Source organism: Chelonoidis abingdonii, chromosome 4 (genome assembly GCF_003597395.2).
Source record: "Chelonoidis abingdonii isolate Lonesome George chromosome 4, CheloAbing_2.0, whole genome shotgun sequence".
NCBI lineage: Eukaryota > Metazoa > Chordata > Testudines > Testudinidae > Chelonoidis > Chelonoidis abingdonii.
The window spans coordinates 37,243,425-37,262,612 of NC_133772.1; the positions used below are offsets into that span (position 1 = coordinate 37,243,425).

At 42.3% G+C, this 19,188-nt stretch overlaps 1 protein-coding gene across 2 annotated transcripts in view; it reads left to right on the forward strand.

The window, feature by feature from the left end:
• Positions 1-200: 200 nt before the first annotated feature.
• LOC116820747 (uncharacterized) overlaps positions 201-19,188 on the forward strand; it is a 186,998-nt gene continuing 168,010 nt past the window's right edge. For both annotated transcript variants that reach the window (XM_075065066.1, XM_075065065.1), the window contains exon 1: positions 201-369. The gene's annotated coding sequence lies outside the window, so the exon portion shown is untranslated. The remainder of the gene's footprint in view (positions 370-19,188) is intronic.

A 19,188-nucleotide genomic window follows, 5' to 3' on the forward strand; every position in this document is an offset into this window, starting at 1 on the left:
GCGCCTTCAATGTCCCCGAGCAGGGAATGGGCGCCGCCGCACAGTCACTGACCGTCCTACGGGAATAACCCACCGGCCTCAGCTCCCGGGACTGTGGTGGGGGACGGCGCCAGCCGGAAAGCGCGGGAGGAGAAAGGACTACATTTCCCGAGATGCGTCGGGCGGATCGAGCGCCGGGGCAATACGACAGCCCTTGGGATGGGAGGGGGAGGCGCGCGGCGCGGGGGCTGCCTGCTCGCTCAGTTTCATTGTGAGAGTCGCCGCTGGCGGGGCTGGAGCCGGCAGCTGGTAGCGCCCTAAGGAGGATGCGGAGCGGGCACGGGGACTCCCGTCGGGACCGCGCGCACGGACACCGCCCTCTGCCCAGTGGTAAGGAGCCGGCTCCCCGCGGGGCAGCGGCCGCAGACACCCTCCTCCCGCCCCGGGTGGGGCTAGGAGTGTGTGATGAGCGTGTGGGGGCTCGGCTGCCCCAAGGACTGGGGGAAGGATGGGGCGCCCCTCCTCCCCCCGCCTGGAGCTCCTGGGTGTCTGGGGGGTAAAGGGCAGGGCGTGTGTGGGCAGGAGGTGGTTTGGTGGGGGGAGCGGGCAGGGCAGGGAATGGGGTATGTGGGATGATATGCGGCTGATGTGTAGGGGTCTGCATGGGGGTGGCATACAAGGGGTTAGATATTTGGGGTGATGTGCACGGGTCTGCATGGTGGTATATGCTGTGGGGGTGGTGTATGGGGGGTGCGATGTATGCAGGGCACGAGGTGTTTGCGGGGTGTCCATAGGGTTCTGTATGGGAGCATTTCTATAGCAGGGCAATGTGACAGGGAGGTCTGCCTGGGGACATGGGATGTGAGGGGCATATAGGCATAGATAATCTATGTGAAGGGTTTATCTGTTGCATGGGGCTACAAGGTGCCTGTATCTATGGGGAGGCTCTGGGTGTGTAGCTATGGGGGGTTTTAGTGTAGTGTATTTTCTGTACTCTGTCTATATGGTACATATATGTATAGGGAGTTGTAGAGAGAGTATGTAACTTACAGCTTAGGAGTCTGGTAAAAACCACTGTAGTTCAGGGCATGTTGTGACTTTTATGGGCAGTTGCGGATAGGTAGGGATGAAGTATGTATCAAAAATGGGGCCTGGACTAAGGTGAAAAAGTTCCTATATTCAACCTAAAAACTGAAAGAAAAAAATAATTCTTTCCTGTTTTGCTTTTGTTAGGGGAGGATTTGGAATTCTTATGAATAGAATTCATTCAACTGGTCCTTTAAACTTCTAAAAATGTAGAAACAGATTCTCTTCAAATATCGGAAGGGAAGGATGGAAGTAGTATTGGTGCAGGGTTTTCATTTTCCCTGCTGGAAAATGGTCTTCTGACAGCTGATCTGAACAGTCTGCATGCTTAAGGATTTTACAAACGAGCATTGATAACTGGGTAGCATAACTTTCTTGGTATACAAAAAGGTTTGGTGTGGGTGTTCAACTCAATGCCAGAAAAGTCTGCATTGGAATGAATGAATGACTGTGTTCACACAGAGGGACCTCTAAAATGTTCATAGTTTATTCACAGTCCCTGCTCATTACCACAGTGTCATTTCTTTCTCTGACTTATACATCTTGATTTGTATTGGCATCAGGTTGGTATACCAGTATTCAGAGGTACAATACCTGGACTTGTATTACTTCTCTTGTTGTTACATTTCCCCCCATGCTTGAAATAACTATATAGAGAAATCAAACCTGAATTCTGGGACCTATGCTATGTGAGTAATGAGATATTCTTACTTAAGAAACTGTTGCATTAGTTATGCTAGTATTAAAATAATGATAGTTAATAAAAGAGGTTAGTAGAGCTTTCTTAAGGCAGAGATATGAGACAATCTTTGTATAAAGTCATTCATACAAATATAGAAACTGTCTTGCTAGACAAGAACAATGATCCATCTAGTATCTTTTCTGCTAGATGTCTTATACAAAGTACTTTTGAGTAAATCACAACAAATCCAAAGCAAAAATAAAAAAGCAACAAAAAAGTGTAATGCATCTGACCAATTGGGGGAATGCTGTCTGATTTAAGAATTTCTTCCTGACCCCAGCTGATAATCAGATTATGCCCTGAAGAAAATGGCTGAGAGCTTGTGTAGTTTTTATTTTATTTTAGTGTAACTACAACTGCAATTACAAATGCATGTATCTAGTGTGTCTGAGTTTTAAAAATCTGTCTAAATATTATCCAGCAACATCAAGTTCCATATATGACGTATACTTACATTTAAAATGCTTCCTTTTTAGATTTTATTTTGCTCCCATTTAATTTCTCTTTCTTTCTCCTTGTAGTGAGAAACCTTTTTTTCTGCTTCTTTATTCTTCTTGTTTCTATAATGTTTGGTACAAGATAACCAAAACTGAGCACAGTGTTCAAGGCAAATACATACAATTAAATATCTGAATAAAGGATTGTCCATAATACTTTCTAACCTCCCTTGATAGCTGCCTAACATCTTAGTTGGTTTGTGGACCATGGCTGCATGCTGAGATGTCTTTATTGAGCTGTACATGATGATGCCTAGGTCAAAGGAAAAGATCTGGTAGATTATCCAGTCCATCAAACTCATCAGTACATGAGTGGTTTATGTTGGTCTCTCTGTTGTGTAGTATTTTGCATTTATTTGGATTAAGTTTAATTTGTTACTTTGTCCCTCTTCCCAATTTTAATTCTCCCTAGTTTTAAAAGTTTGAATGACTTTGTGCTCACTATATTTTGCCTCTTCACTTTTCACGCCTTGTCCAGATTAACTACTATAATACTGATACCTGAGGCAGCCTGATATATTAACATCTTTCTCAGCTGAGACTTGTATATTCTTGTTCTCTTTCCTCTCTCAAACAGTTTCCAATCCATGAAAGGATTCTGCCTTTTCCTTCTGCTTACCAGATTTTCTTAATAGCTGTGTGAAGGACCTTCATCAAAACTTCTTGAAAGATTAAATTATTTCCCCTTTTTTGTCCCTTTATCCACTGTTGTCACATTTGAGAGAATTCTGGTATGTGAGAGAGGCATGACTTTAGCTCCACCGAAGCTGTGCTGGCTTATTCTTACCATAATTACAGTATCTCCAACTTTGTGAGGTATTACATTCTTTGGTACTATTGTTATTTTTCTCAGTAGTGAAGGAAAAACTGATGTATAAACACAGTCCCAAGACCACCATTAATATTTTCAAGAGACATGTTGGGCCTTCAGCAATTAATTTGTTGTCTTGCTCCATCACTTTTATCTCTGATATTGTTTCACCTGCATCACCCATAAAGAGTTACCTTAGCCGAGGTGTTCAGCCCTAGTTACCTGTGAGAAAAGATGTGCATGCACACTCTTTAGCTTCTCCATAGTCCTTGTTTTCTTCACACCCTGCTGGTTTAGAAGACTCCAGGGACTTGCCTGCAGTTTTCTTTCTGTCTTTCGATATTCTGAAGCATCCTAGTGTCGTATGTACCCCCTTACTAGTTTACCACACATACCTTCCACGTGAGTGGTGGTTGTCACTGACTGAAGTTTTTGGAAATTAGTGTTATAGCTAAATCGCTGAAAGAGTTACTTTAAGCAGTCACAATCACGTATGCTGCATTTTTCTCAGCCGCTACTAGATTAGGTGCCGCAGGCCAGTTGCTGTGTTATTTGTGTGTTTCCTGTGACTGAGTCCTGACTGCCAAAATTGGTTGCATCAGTGACTTCAGCTGATGAAATGTAAAAGTGTTAGGGGGCTTTAAAGGGATTAGCTTGTTCTCGTCAGCTCAAGCAACTCTTTCTCCCATACATTGATTATGTGTTTTAATAACGTCTGATGGCTGGTTGCTTCTGGGGGAACTCTTCTTGCAGCTGAACTCCTGCTTCCTTTTTCTCTGGAAAGTGACTATACTAGAGTGTATAACCTTATCTTTATAAGGTCAAGTAATCATGAAAAAGGGATGCTAGGATGGTAAAATTTGAAACTGAAAGCCCATTGGTCTACCTGTGGTTGCATTTGAGCTTTATACTTCTGTAGCGGTTGTGCTTTCTTTTTCTGCACTTAATTACATGTGCTGTAGTGTACTCTGTGTTCACTGTGTGAGTGTTTCTCATGAGTTTGGAACTTGTAAACATGGCAGCTTAATATCAGAGAACAATCTCAGCAAATAGATCTAAATTCATAAGGTAAGACAACTGGTGTTTCTAATGATGTCAATGGATTCCCATTCCAGTATTGGAAAAGACAACTCCTATTGTGTATATTTTAAAAAGTAAAAATAAATGTTCACAAACATTATTATTCAGATAAGGCTAGTATATGTCGCAGAATAATTGCCTGCTGTTCCTGTACCGTAGCTTTGCGGTTCTCAGTCAGAAGGTTGAACACATTCATTTATCTGCTAAATTTATTGGAAGATAATTGGCAAGAAGGCTTGGGTATTCCTAGAAAGACACTGATGTCTTGGACAGTCCCTGTTTTCTTTTTCCTGTTGTTTTTTTCTGCCCTTGTCGTACAGCCAGGCTCATTGGGTAAAGGCTTTCTAGAAGACCAGGGATATTGAGAACCTGTGTGCCATGGCTGGACTGATGCTGTTCCAGCATCATTGCATGAAATGTTAAATCTGAATCATCATACCTGGTAGCTCCAGGAGCGGCGCCAGGGTTTTTGGTGCCCTAGGCGGAGGTCCTTCCGCGCTCCCTGTCGGTGGCAGTTCTGCGGCGGGAGGGGTCCTTCCGCGCTCCCGGTCTTCGGAGCACTTCAGCAGCGGGTCCCGGAGCGAGTGAAGGACCCACCGCAAAATTGCCGCCGAAGACCTGGAGCGCAGAAGGACACCCCCCATAACCGAATTGCCGCTTTCCCAAATCCTGGCGCCCTAGGCAACTGCCTAGGATGCCTAAATGGAAGCGCCTGCCCTGTGTAGCTCTATTAATGAGGGCCTAGTTCAAGCAATGTAAAAATAATTCCAAGATAACGCTAACACTCAGTAGATTCAAACTGGGAGGATTTGCCTGCTCTCAGTCTGGTGCTGTGATGGGTAATGGAGTTTTGCATTGGCTACAATTGATTTTTTTTTTTTTAAATAGAGAGATTCACATCAAAGTTAGACATGAGAAAAGTCTGCTGCTAAACACACATGTAAATGCATCCTTATTTGGAGAGCAGTACCCAGTTCAGAATTTACCAGTCATTCTGTAACGCTTTTTAGCAATACAGATAAAAATTTCTGTTTGTTTTTTTTCCCCCCATACTGGTCCAAAGAATACAGAACTAAGTATCCAGCTAGTTAAGCAGATGTTAGCACAAACTAGGGTGTCAATAACTAACTCAAAATATGATCAATGCTAAACCAACAGCGCAAACACAACGTTGTTTGCATAAGAAACTGGAACTGATATTCAGAAACCCATAACAAATCTCACCGCCAGAACTCTTGTTGCCTCTAGTACAGGGATGCTTGAACTCTTTCATAGCATGGACCACACCTAAATACAGATATACTATCTAGTGGGCGAACTGCCCTCCCGTTCCGAATCATACAGACCATCCCCTCCCAGTTGTTATTGCATAATATCCCTGTGGTAACATCAGCAAATGCTTAAGTAGAAGAGAAATATTAATAGTTCTTACTGCATTTTTAGCTGTTTCCCCATGCAGTTTAGCAACTGGAAATAGGGTACAGAATCCAGCACTAGGTAACTAGCCACCTCTGCATGGACCACAGTTTGAGAATCTTTGGATTGTCAGGAGCAAGGACTTCAGGCTAGATAAGGATTCAGTGTATGCACCAAGACTCTCCACACTTAAACAAATGAAGCACTTGCCCCCCGCCTCTTTTAGTTCAGTAGTTTTATGTAAGCTAGTTGTCTCCAATCCAGGGAAAATGTCTCTCATATATCTGTACTAAGAACTCTTGAGAATATGTAAATCCTAGTCTCTGAATTAAGCTTCCTCTTCAGTACAATCAAATTGAACAGAAACACACACACGATGTATTTTTGACAGTGTTCTTAGGCATGCATAGCTCATCTCTGCCTGGTTCATGCCAGCTTTGCCTAAAAGTCTCTGTTAGTACAAACACTCCCTTCACTGCTTTAGGCCCTGCTGGCTTTCTGACAGAAGAACTAATGCCAGCACGGGTAAAAACACTCATTTATTAACACCTTCAACAGTTAGTTGATCCCTCTTCCACTCTGAGAGGCGGGGATGGGATTCATTTGGTCGGCACTGTGGAGCGTTTGCATTGCCAGTGAGCTTGTAATAGCTGAAATGACCATCAAAGCTCCCTCAGCGTTCCAGCCCCTTTCCTGCTGGCTTTTTCCCTTACCCAGCTGGCTCATCTCTTAATAGCTTTTGTTTGGGACTGGCCAGCAGGCTTGCATTGTTCTTTTACGTTCCCATTCCCAGCTGGCATGTTCAATTCCTCTTTGGGGCCAAATGCCATCTCTGCCCTGCAAGCTTCCTGCCAATACTGATCTTCCTATTCCATTTTGAATGCTGAAAAGGAGATTCTCCTTTCTCCTCCCGCTGCATAGTAGTTCGTTATCCTTCTAGATAGGAAGTGTTTCTGAGTGAAACAACATTTTACTAATCAGACTTAGTTTTGCACTATATATTTTCAAAGAATATCCAACTGCAACCTTTTCCCCTCTGATCAATAGTGATCTTACTAGTTAATGTCTTCTGTAGGCTCATTTGTGGAACAAAGTTACAGTGCTAGTTATTTGTGTATTGCGCTTCTGGTTTTCTCCAGGGGTTTACTACAGAGTGGAGAGGTAGGGGAAGTAGTGAAATGATCTGTGCTAGCTCAGTCAATTAATCGCAGTAAACTTACACGATTAACTCAAAAAAAAATAATCGCGATTAACCCCAGTTTTAATCACACTGTTAAGCAATAGAATACCAAATGAAATTTATTTAAATATTATTGGATGTTTTTCTACATTTTCAAATATACTGATTTCAATTACAACACAATATAAAGTGTACAGTGCTCACTTTATATTACTATTTTTGATTGCTAATATTTGCACTCTAAAAATGAGAAAAAACAGTATTTTTCAATTCACATCAGACAAGTACTGTAGTGCAATATCTTTATCATGAAAGTGCAGTTTACAAATGTAGATTGTTTTGTTTTTGGGTACAGTTACGTAACAAAAAAGGTCAAACTTAGAAGCCTTACAAGTCCACTTAGTCCTACTCTTGTTCAGCCAATCAACGAAGACAACAATTTTGGTTTGCATTTCATGGGATATAGTGCTGGCCTGCTTCTTATTTCCAATGTCACCTGAAATGAGAACAGGCATTCACATTGACACTTCTGTAAGCCGGCATTACAAGGTATTTACATGCTAGATATGCTAACGATTGTATGCCCTTCATGCTTCGACATCATTCCAGAGGACATACTTCCATGCTGATGACGCTCATTGAAAAAAAAAAGGGTTTAATTAAAATTCTTGCTGAACTCTTTAAGGATAATTGTATTCTCCTGTGTTTTACCTACATTCTGCCATATATTTTCATGTTATAGCAGTTTCGGAGGATGATCCAGCACACATTTGTTGACAAAATGCAAGAAAGTACCAATGTGAGATTTCAAAGATAATATTGCACTTGACCACGTTTAGAAATCTGAAGTACCTTCAAAATCTGAGAGGACTAAGTGTGGAGCATGCTTTCAGAAGTCTTAAAAGAGCAACACTCCAGTGTGGAAACTACAGAAACCTGATCCACCAAAAAATAAAATCAGTCTTCTGCTAGTAGCATTCTGACTCAGATGATGAAAATGAACATGCGTTGGTCGCACTGCTTTGTATAGTATCGAGCAGAACCTGTCGTCAGCATGGACACATGTCCTCTGGAATGGTGGTTGAAGTATGAAGGGACATATGAATCTTCAGGGCATTTGACATGTTAAGTATCTTGTGATCTGGCTACACACAGTGCTATAGGAATGCCTGTTCTCGCTTTCAGGTGACATGGTAACAAGAAGTGGGCAACAATTATCTCCTGCAAATGAAACAAACTTGTTTGAGTGATGGCTGAACAAGACAGTAGGACGGAGTGGACTTTGTAGGCTCTAAAGTTTTACATTGTTTTATTTTTGAATGCAGGTTTTTTATATAATTCCACATTTGTAAATTCAACTTTCATGATAGAGATTGCACTACAGTACTTGTATTAGGTGAACTGAAAAATACTATTTTTTACAGTGAAATACTTGTAATAAAAAATAAATTTAAACTGAGCACTATACACTTTGTATTCTCTGTTGTAATTGAAATAAATATATTTGAAAATGTAGAAAACATCCAAAAATATTTAAATAAATTGTATTCTATTATTGCTTAACAGCGTGATTAATCACGATTTTTTTAAATCACTTGACAGCCGTAGTGTGTGCATATTTAGGAGTTTTATAAAAGAAGTTAATTCAGTTTCTTGAAGAATTTGATTTCCAAAAGGACACAGTGGTTTTTCTTATCATCATTTTCATAAGTGGAATCCAACTTGGTGTACTTTGAAGCCTGATTTTGGGCTGATTAATGAGAGAGGATATAAGAACCAATTTAATCCCCTGGGTGATAAAAGCTCTCTATACATAATTAAAATTGGGCTAAAGCTGTTAACAGTGCAGATGACAATGCTACTTGGAGAAAACAGTTGAAATACTGTAGTTGAAACTTAACTGTTTGCATCTTTGGTTCTTGCCTTGCCTTATGAGCTTCATAAATGCATTCAAATCAAGAGGCGGGATAATTCCTTAAATGTGAAGGGCTGACTTGTGTGGAATTGTCACTATGAATCTTGGAGATACTATAGAGAAAAACATTGTTTATTCTTTCAACAATTCTTATTTGATATAGAGCCTAAAGTGAATGGAAGCTAATAATGTCCTTGTGACTGTCTAAGCTCAAAGTGTAAATCCCAAAGCAGACTCTGCAGGTCATGAACTATGGATTGCTGAGCTATGTTAGCAAGGGTAGAGTGCAGACAGCAATACAGAGCAGTCAGTCTACCATTCAGTCCTACGTCGCTCCTGTGTGCAGTATTCTTGGTTTAGCAGGCTCAGTCTGTTAGAGCAAATTATTTTGTACATGGGTCTTCTGTAAAACTTAGAAAATACAGTGAATGAGCTGAACTCCACTTTCTTGGAAAAAAGAACAGGAGTACTTATAGCACCTTAGAGACTAACACATTTATTTGAGCATAAGCTGTCATGGACTACAGCCCACTTCTGCAGATGCATGCAGTGGAAAATACAGTAGGAAGATATATATATATAAAAATACACGCACACGCAATATGAAACAATGGGTGTTACTGTACCCCCTCTAAGGAGAGTGATCAGTTCAGGTGAGCTATTATCAAAGTAAAACTATTTCTCCCTCCACTGTTCCTCACACCTTTTTGTCAACTGCTGTAAGTGGACCATTTTGATTACCACTACAAACTTTTTTTCTCTCCTGCTGGTAATAGCTCACCTTAACTGATCACTCTCATGAGAGTGTGTGGTAACACCCACTTTTTCATGTTCGTGTGTGTGTGTAAAATCTTCCTACTGTATTTTCCACTGCATGCATCTGATGAAGTGGGCTGTAGCCCATGAAAGCTTATGCTCAAATAAATTTGTCGGTCTCTAAGGTGCCACAAGTACTCCTGTTCTTTTTGCGGATACAGACTAACACGGCTGCTACTCTGAAACGCTCTTGGGAGTAATTTGTTGTGATTCCAGATCAAACATAATCTTGTTATACAGTCTATATCTTCTGTGCAGCCTGTGAGTTAAAAGGTGAAAATGCTTTTCTAAATGTTACTCTATAGTTCATCAGTTAAGCTTTCTTCCTTCTACATAGCTTTACAGTACTTCCCTCTGTGCAAGCAGAATAAACTGAAGTTACTTAAAGTTCTATAAAATTAGCAGAAACAAAACTTTTAGTACATTTTCTATTATTTAGTACATTCCCTTCAGCAGTAACAGAATAGAAGCCAGCTGTGATTGCACAATGAATCTGTCTGATTTTGCGAGGTAAGCAGGGTTATGCCAAGTCAGTATGTGGATGGAAATCTTCTAAAGAAGAACACTTAAAGGGCTTTGGTGATTCAGTGGTGACTCTTCCCTCTGAGAGTACTGAACCATTGATTCAGCATGATATTAGAGATGATTTGTGCTGCTGGATGTGGTTTCTTTTTTTATGAATGCGTAACAGGCACTGCTCAGTAACTGTTAATTGATCACTGCAGTGTGCTTGGTGCTGTACAGTCTCTTTTCCCCAGGAGGTTTATAATCAAGGTAATTAGAGATCCCAGTGTAATTTTAATGATTAATTGTTAGCCTTCATGTCCTGGCTAACGTTCCTTGTGTGGTTTCAACTGGATATAAAATTTTCCTTGACTTCTGGTCCTAAACTATTGAGTAGTCTTAGGTGGTGTTGTTAGTCAGCTGCTCATTCATCCCAAAGGAAGCTGAATTTCTATGGAGGGAAGAGTGACCTTTGTACACAAATTTATGCTTTTAAAGTGTTTTGTTCTCTATAAATGGAAGCAGTTATTAGAAGTATCACAACAATGCAATTGTTAAAGAGCTTTAGATGGGTAAGCAGTATAATAGCTTCTAGGGCAGTGGTGGGCAACCTGTGGGCTGCACGTGGTCCACCAGAGTAATCCGCTGGCAGGCCGTGAGAGTTTGTTTACATTGATTGTCCACAGGCACGGCTGCCCGCAGCTCCCAGTGGCCGTGGTTCGCTGTTCCCAGCCAATGGGAGCTGCAGGAAGTGGCGTGGGCTGCAGGAATGTGCTGGCCGCTGCTTCCTGCAGCTCCCGTGGGCCAGGAACGGTGAACCGCGGCCACTGGGAGCTGCGGGCAGCCCTGCCTGCGGACAATCAATGTAAACAAACTCTTGCGGCCTACCAGTGGATTACCCTGATGGGCTGCAGATTGCCCACCACTGTTCTAGGGCAACAGCGGTTCGGTTTGAGGTAGTGCTGTGGGGCTTTTTAAAAAAAAAAAAAAAATTTACATATTAAGCAGAGGAGTAGGGTTTACTCTCTGACTAGACCTCTTTAAAGTAGTCTCCTAATGTGGAGACCTTGAATTCTTTGTTAGGATCTCCAAGTTTTGTTGTTGGATGTGACTTTGATATACAGTTGTGTCCAATATAAGGTACTTGATATTTCAGAAATGAGGCTGGATTGAAGAAAGCAAAAGCAGTTTTGTCAACCGACTATGTGATTAGTCACTGTGTAAACTTCACATGAGAAGATTAACTCTCCCGCCTTCCTATCACAAAAGGCTCTGAAAATGGTTGCTAAAGACATCATGCATATTTAAATTACATCTTCAGGTGATTTTTATTTAACTTCTAAATCTGCAGATTAAAGTTAGTTCCATACGTTTAAAACAACTCCACTTTTTTTTTTTTTTTAAATACATACACATTGCTCCTTTCTATGAAAGGCTCTTTATGCTGCTTTTGGAGGAGCGGTCAAGAGGATTGTTTTACAGCATCTCATGTGAAAGTAGTATGCCAGGGCAGAATGAAATTCCACCAAACCCTGAAACTCAGAATTAAGGCCAGGACGCTCTGATCTCACCCTGTTGGTGTGTTTATAGAAGCATCTGCAACGGCAGTGATATTTTGGGATCCATGATTCAGAAGCACTTAAGCACGATTAGACACACCCAACCTTGCACTGGCATTAGGACTAGCACAGGGCCTGAAGGGAAACAGTTTGTGGTTCCACAATTAAGGAAATGCTGGGGTTTGACCCTGATTTGCACTTCTCTGTTGCCATAGCTTCTATGTTGCTTGCAGCAATGGAGAATTGTCAGGATACTGCACTGCCTTGGTCCATTCTTGAATTCCCCTTGCAATGGAGGTTCTTTGAAGATGGTGTTCAGCCAGATCTATGCTTGGCATAGAAATTCCCTGTGCTGGTGTGATTCTGTGGCAGTAGGTGGGTTATGCGTGTCTTCTGTCCCAATGAGTGTGAATTTTGGGTTTAAGATTATATGCTGATTTCAGTCTGTATGGGACCTCCTGTTGGGGGGTCACAAGGAACCATATAGCTCTCACATGTCATCCTAGATTTTCAGCTTTGACTCTGAATTGCCTTGCTCTTTGCGTTTGTCTGCAGTGCTAAATGGGAGTATAAAAACTTTGAATGTCAAAACTCTGAACCTAGAAAAATCCCTCTTATGGGCTCCTGTAATTGTCTTAGAAATGGCAAAATAGCAACGTTTTTGGGCTGAGCTTTTCAGCTGGATATTATTTTGTTTATGAGTTCTAAACCTCTTAAAAGTTACCTGGGGCTTTTCCTGTTAGACCCTCTGCTTATGCCCCTTTCTGCCCTTTAAACTTGTCTTGCAAAGTCATTTGAAAATTTCACTAGCTCATGCAACCCCCCCCCCCCCCAAACCACCGAAAACAACTAACAAAATCCCTGCTTGCCCACCCATCAATCTTTTACTAGCCAGTTTGGAGAGGAGGGATCTCTCTCCATATAGCACGAAGCATGCTATATGGCTGTTTTGAATAGGTGTTCCTATGAAAATCACAGAGCATTATGACTTCAGGTATGTTCAGCAGCACTACTGCTGGCATGGTTGACAGTTCTAAGTGATTCCACAACTGCAGAGAAAAGGCTGCAGAGGAACAGCTCTTCCCCTTGCCAAAGAATAGGCCAAATGTCCCATCATCGTTTTAAAAAGGCCAACTCTTTAAAGCAATGGTCCCCAGCATGGTGCCCGCGGGTGCCGTGGTGCCCGGCGGGGCATTTGTGTGCCCACCTAGTGCCCAGCAGGGGACCTGCCGGGGACAGAGAACTCAGGCTGTGGATGCGGTGTTCTCTGTTCCCGGCAGGTGCGGGGCCTAGTTCCCAGCAGGGGAGAGAAGCTGTGGCCCCACGCCTGCCAGGGATAGAGAACTCTGGGGCTGCAGGTGCTGGTGTTCTCGGTCCCCGGCAGGTGAGGAGCCCGCCTAGTGCCCAGCAGAGAAGAGAATCTGGGGCCTTGCGCCTGCTGGGGACAGAGTACTCCAGGGCTGCGGGCACCGGAGTGCTCTGTCCTCGTGGCTTTTCTCCAGCTTCTCTCTTCTCTGTGGATTCATATATTATGTAATATTAAATATGTTTTGTATTGTTTAATGTACAAATACAAAATAAGCCTTGAAAAACTGTTGGTGCCTGCCACGCTCTTCTGAACACATGAATGTGCTACTGGTCACAAAAAGGTTGGGGACCACTGCTTTAAAGGGACCTCATCCTCCACAAGGGCTGAAGAACGTGGTGTCACTGAGCCATCAACATGTAAAGAAGTTCTATCCTGGCAGGCCTGTTTTGCCCTTGGTCATTCCCTGCTGGTTCCTGTATGGCATGCATCTGTAGTACCTTTGAGCAACTTCTGCCCTATGGTAATGAAAGACTGGAAATACCTTTTGGAAGCACTGTGGAACTTCATTCTCTGTATGGGCTAGCAGAGGGAAGAAGACTATGCAGAGATAACAACTGAAGAGTGATAAGGTGAGAGGTAGTGCTTCAGGGAGGTACTCTAATGGGGCTAGTGGTTAGAGCAGGTGACTGGAAATTGATTTCATTCCAGTTGGAGTCGTCATTGACTTTCTCTGTTACTTTACTCCTTTGCCTCAGTTTCCTCCTGTGTAAAATGAGAATAATGATAGTTGTCACAGGGCTGTTGGGAGGCTTTAATATTGGTTAAGTCCTTTGAGATACATTGTTCAGACAGCTTTATAGAGATACCAATTAATAGCTGGAAACATTTTATTTCCCAGTTAACCTGGGAAGGCTTCCTTCAGGGAGAGTTTTGAGCAGAGTTCTAAATAAAACATTCCCTCAGAATACCAAAGAGAATTTTCCTCTGCTTAAAGGAACGGCAAGCCGAGGCCTGCAATGTGTCCATGGTGTTTCAGAGGGAAGTGAAACAAATCCTGCTGTCATGCTCACCCACCTCTGGCAGTGAAGCTGGGAAGGAATTTTCGCCTACCTCTTTATTAGTATTTATTAGGTTTAGCTCAGAGCTGAAAAAGCTGTTAGATGCTTATTGCTAATACCTTGTAGCTGTGAAAATGACCTCTTCAAGATGCCTGCCTGCTGCTAAGAGAGCCTGGATCATTTTAATAAGGCTCTGTACACACGCTGAAGGATTACAGGAGTTCATGCTCATAGCTAAGGGATTTTTATCATTTCTAAAAATGTTGAAACCTAGCTGATAGTTATGCAGAGGCCAGAGCTTTGAGTGTGCTTGATGATGCCGGTGTTGTAGAAAGGCCAAGATAAGGTCCTGGAATGGACACGATTTACAAACTGAATTAGCATTAAATCTTTTAAAGAAAAGCATATATGATTTTAAAAGTAGAGCACCCTGTGCCTTTGCTCCTCTTCCCCCTCCCCCTCCCCTGGGCCTAGTCCTCCATGGGAAAATTTCCTCTGTAATGAGGCATGGCTGTGGCAGCTTTGATAAGTATCGAATTAGCATGGCTGTGCTTGAGAAGGAAGGCTTTTGGATTTGAGGATGGGTGGCAGCTGCTGAGTTCCTTCATCTCCACTTGCCTTCTCCTTTGTCTTAGGCCATGCCTCCATTTTGTTCATTTTCACTTATTGTGTGTCTTCCCTGCAGCTCCTGCCATATGGAGTAGCCTTGTTCTAGCTCTACATCATTTTTCTAGCACGCCTCAAATCTTATCAGAAGACACTGGATTTTTTCCCTCCTTTTGTAGACTACTTAATTTCTTTCTCACTGCTCCATATTTTTTATTTAATTCTGTTTGAATCTCTGAGCAGCTTTAGGTAAAATAAAATGGTGGTGTGCTCACAGGTTAATTACAGTGGTGTGGTCAGTACCAACAGGGGCCCACCTGGGCACCAATATAAAGGACCCGATGAGGTCACTGCAGTGGTGAAGCTTTTGTTGAGACTATGGAGCAGATGGACTAGTGTAAATTCACAGCAGAGGAGCTTTGTGAATGTGTCTGTGTTACTCCAATGCTGTTTAAAAGCAACATTCATACTTCAGATCATGAAGTACTGTCATGCCTCTGGAATACAGCAATTCCTAGTGAGGCGTTCGCAGGAATTGCTTGGAGATGTGTGCTTCTCCAATGGAGCGGAGTTCTAGGAGGTCTGTGCATGGATGAAGATCTGACATTCACATCATTTATAGCTGGCTGTTTACTCCTGGGAGCATTCTGTGCAAAAAATTAAAAATTCTGAACACAATATTTTAAAATTCTGCAAAATTCTGCATATTTTGTCTGTCAAAAGAACACTCCCTAATCACTCCAGTTTTAATTATTTTGGTAATTTATTTCAAAATATCTATCAGCAAGTATGTGTATAACAATACAGACACACACACATTTCCCAGGAGTAGAATCCAGTGAGACCCCTGTGAGAATCCAGTTCCTGTTTCTCTGCCCACTTTTGCCCCACAAGCCCAGCTGGGGCAGCAGACACCCACAACCCCTCCCACTCAGGAGCCCAGCTGTGGGGGCCCCCCTGGCCCAGATACATGCACCCCTTCCCTCCAGAGGTCAGCTGTGGGATCCCCTTAACCTAGATAGCCATACTCCCTCCCCCCAAGAGCCCAGTCATGGGGCCCCCTCTTGCCCAGATACCTGGGGCCCCCCCAGCCCAAACATCCAGCCCCTTTCCCCCAGAGCCCAGCTGCGGAGGCCCCCGCTTGCCCAGATACCCGCATCCCCTCCCACCCAAGGATCCAGAGAGAGAAACAGCCTGATGCTCGGTCCCAGGCTTGTATGGAGTTTCTCCTTCCCTCCAGGCATGCTGGGAACTGCAGCTGCCAGGAACCCTCTAGCTCCCTCTCTTTCCCCCCAGCAGTGTCTGTGTGTGAGCTGGGGTCTGCTGGGTCCAGTGGCCGCTAGTGGTGGCTAGCAGCACTGCTGCCCATTTCTGTGGGGGAAAGGAAATTCTGTAGGTACAATGCAATTTCTGCAAAATTCTGCTTTGTGCAGTGGTGCAGAATTCCCCCAGGAGTAGCTGTTTCAGGACAGAGTGCTGTGTTTCTCAGTTGTGCTGTATTGAGAAGGAAGGCCAAGCAAACTACATGAGTCTCACCAGCCAGCAATGCCTATGGAAAGGCATGAGCAATTCAGTTGCCCCTGTTGCAGCAGTGTCAGTAGATCAGTCTCAATCTTGCCGATATCTCTTTAATATCAAGTAGTAAGGGTAACCACATTAAAAATACTTGCTGCAGCCGTAAGCGGGAGGTAGAGGAAATGCCACTTATCAGGAACACAGTCCTCCTCCCAAGCAATAGCATTCTCACTGCTTTTGTACAGCATAGTTGAGAGACTGCACTTTTCCTGTTCATTGTGTAGGAGAAGGATAGGATGGTAGATGCGCTTTTTAATTAGAAGGTGTTAATCCTAATGTGTTGCTCATACTCTTTTCTGAAGTACCCATTTTCAGAGAGATGAAGCCTTGCAGAGTGAATGCAGCTTCCTGCAAATTTGAGCCCTGTAAAGTGAACTGAGATAAAAATTTCACTGTCACTGGGGAAAATTGCCTTTCTGTAGGCTATAAATAATATGCTACTGCAGTGGAGGAGTGACCAGATTAGATTTATGTCCTTCATTTATTTTCATCTTTGCTCTGTGTGTGTGTGTTTTCACCATAGAGAGAGTGTGCTCAGTTCAGAACTTACTAGTGGTGACTTAACCCCCCCCCCCATCCCATGGGTATATAGCTTGAATGGCTTTCTCTAAGTCTAATTTGCCTGCTCTGGTTAGAGCAGTAATTTAAAACAGAAAGAGGAGTTAGTATAAATGGTAATGGAAAGTTTTTGCATGAGGCTTGGATGATGAGGCTTGTGGCTTTCAGCACTATTTTTACTCCTTGAGAGAATAGTTTTTTCGATGCTTCTGAAATATTTGGAGTCTCCTCAGTGGGGAGGAGGGTTTGGATTGAGTTTTTTGGTCTTTAAAACACTGGTCACTGATGGCTAAAGTCCATGATTCAGATACAACGGCAAAGACTGAGGAATTAAGAGAATATTTTTTCATAGTCCTTGATGAACAGATGCATTCTGTGAGTAAATCTTCCTGCAATTTATATGGAGGCTCAATAAACAGGAAATATATCCCAAGTTCTTGAGTTGACATCATGGTAGTTAAAAACTGAACAATCACTTCCCCTCATCATTTTGAGATATTGTGACTGAAGCTTTACAAGAGGTCTTTAAAATTTTTAGTAGTGTAATATGCTCTGCTAAAAACTTTCCTGTCCAAAATCTTTAGTGCAAAAAATGGAAGTTGAAAGTAGTTTTGTCCATCCACCGCCACATCTTTACCACTGAAATTCATTTACTACTGCACCAAAATTGTGGTATGAACAAAACTGGAAAATCTTCATAACTGGAAGAGTAAAACTGGTAAAACTCCAGATTTCATTTTTATACCTTTCAATTTAATATTTGCTGTAGTTGGGCTGCCAGAAGAAAAACCTAGTTGACTGTTTTTAAACGTATCCAATAAAACATCTTGTTCTAATACGTCTCTCTTCTATGGCATGTATCTGGCACTTCAGACACTATCACTTGGTGTTTTTACAGTCAGAAAAGCAGACTGCACTATTGCAGCTTCTGCTTGGAGCTGCTAGACTTCTCTTGTATAACTTTGTGCAAGGAATTCAGTAAAGCACTGGAAATAAAGCTATTTTGCTCTTAACATTTAATATACTGTGTCTAATAAAACAGGCACAGGGCTTGTATAAAAAGAAATGCAACTGCTTTAAAATCCATTATAACTACTCCCCATTAAAGCACAGAAAGGCTTTGGTTCTTGATCAAGATTATACAGAGGGAGCAGGGAAACTGGGGGTATATTTGTGTGTGGTGTCAGTATAATGTTTAGATTTAGGGGTTTTATGATCTTTACTGTTGAGGAAGTATTGTCTGGCCGATGGAGCACTGGACAACGCACCATGTGTTGTATGGTTGTAATCCAGACTCCTGTGCTGGCTCCTTTTCCGTCTTTAGGGAAATCATTTAACCCCTTCAGTTCAGTATCTCTAGCTGTAAAATGAGGAAAATAGACTTTTCATTAATGTTAAATTCTAAGTATTACCTTGCGCCTGTTCCTCATGAAGTTGGCAAGGCTTAATTCCACCTTGTTTTCATCAGCATCATTGTAATTATTAGATTCTATAACACTTACAGGATTCAAAAGTTTTTAAATGCTAATGGAGATCACGTCCTGACTCAGTGTTGCCTTCTTAAAAGAAGCCTGCTTTCTAAATTGGTGCACTTAGAGCTCTTTAAGCTTTTTTGTTTGTTGCTTTTCACTTGTGGTGATACATTATAAAACTAATCTTTGACCTTCAGGAAAAGAAGCCCAGTAGCATTACCAGATATTTATAGTCAGTGGGATCTGGCCATGCATTGAACCTGTTATGTTGACTTATCAGTTCAGATTGATTGATTGATTGATTGATTTGCTCACTTCTCTGGTGAATTGTCCCAAACTTTGACCACTAATGTAGGAAGGTAAAGAAGAAAGAGCAAATAGAACAAATGAATTGCTGTAAAATCCATGTGAGCACTATATTTCACAGCACATATTACCCCGTAAGTGGATTAGTCTCTGAGCAGGCTTCCTGCAGTCCAGGTTGTAATGTACAGTTCCTTAGCCACTGGTCAGACTGAAGGCTGATTTACACTAGAATGTCAGATTGGCATGACTGTGTTGCTCGGGGTGTAAAATATCCACAGCCCGGAGCTGCGTAATAAAGCTGACGTAAGTCCTTGTGTAGACAGCGGTAGGTTAATGGAAGAATTCTACTTCCTCTCGAGGAAGTGGATTACCTACATCAGGGGTCGGCAGCCTTTCAGAAGCGGTGTGCCGAGTCTTCATTTATTCATTCTGATTTAAGGTTTTGTGTGCCAGTAATACATTTTAACGTTTTTAGAAGGTCTCTTTCTCTAACTCTACAATATATAACTAAACTATTGTTGTATGTAAAGTAACTAAGGTTTTTAAGAAGTTTAAGAAGCTTCATTTAAAATTAAATTAAAATGCAGAGCCCTCAGACCAGTGGCCAGGACCCAGGCAGTGTGAGTGCCACTGAAAATCAGCTTGCGTGCTGCAGGTTGCCTACCCCTGACCTACATCAACAGGATACTTCCTCCCATTGGCGTAGGCAGTGTCTACAT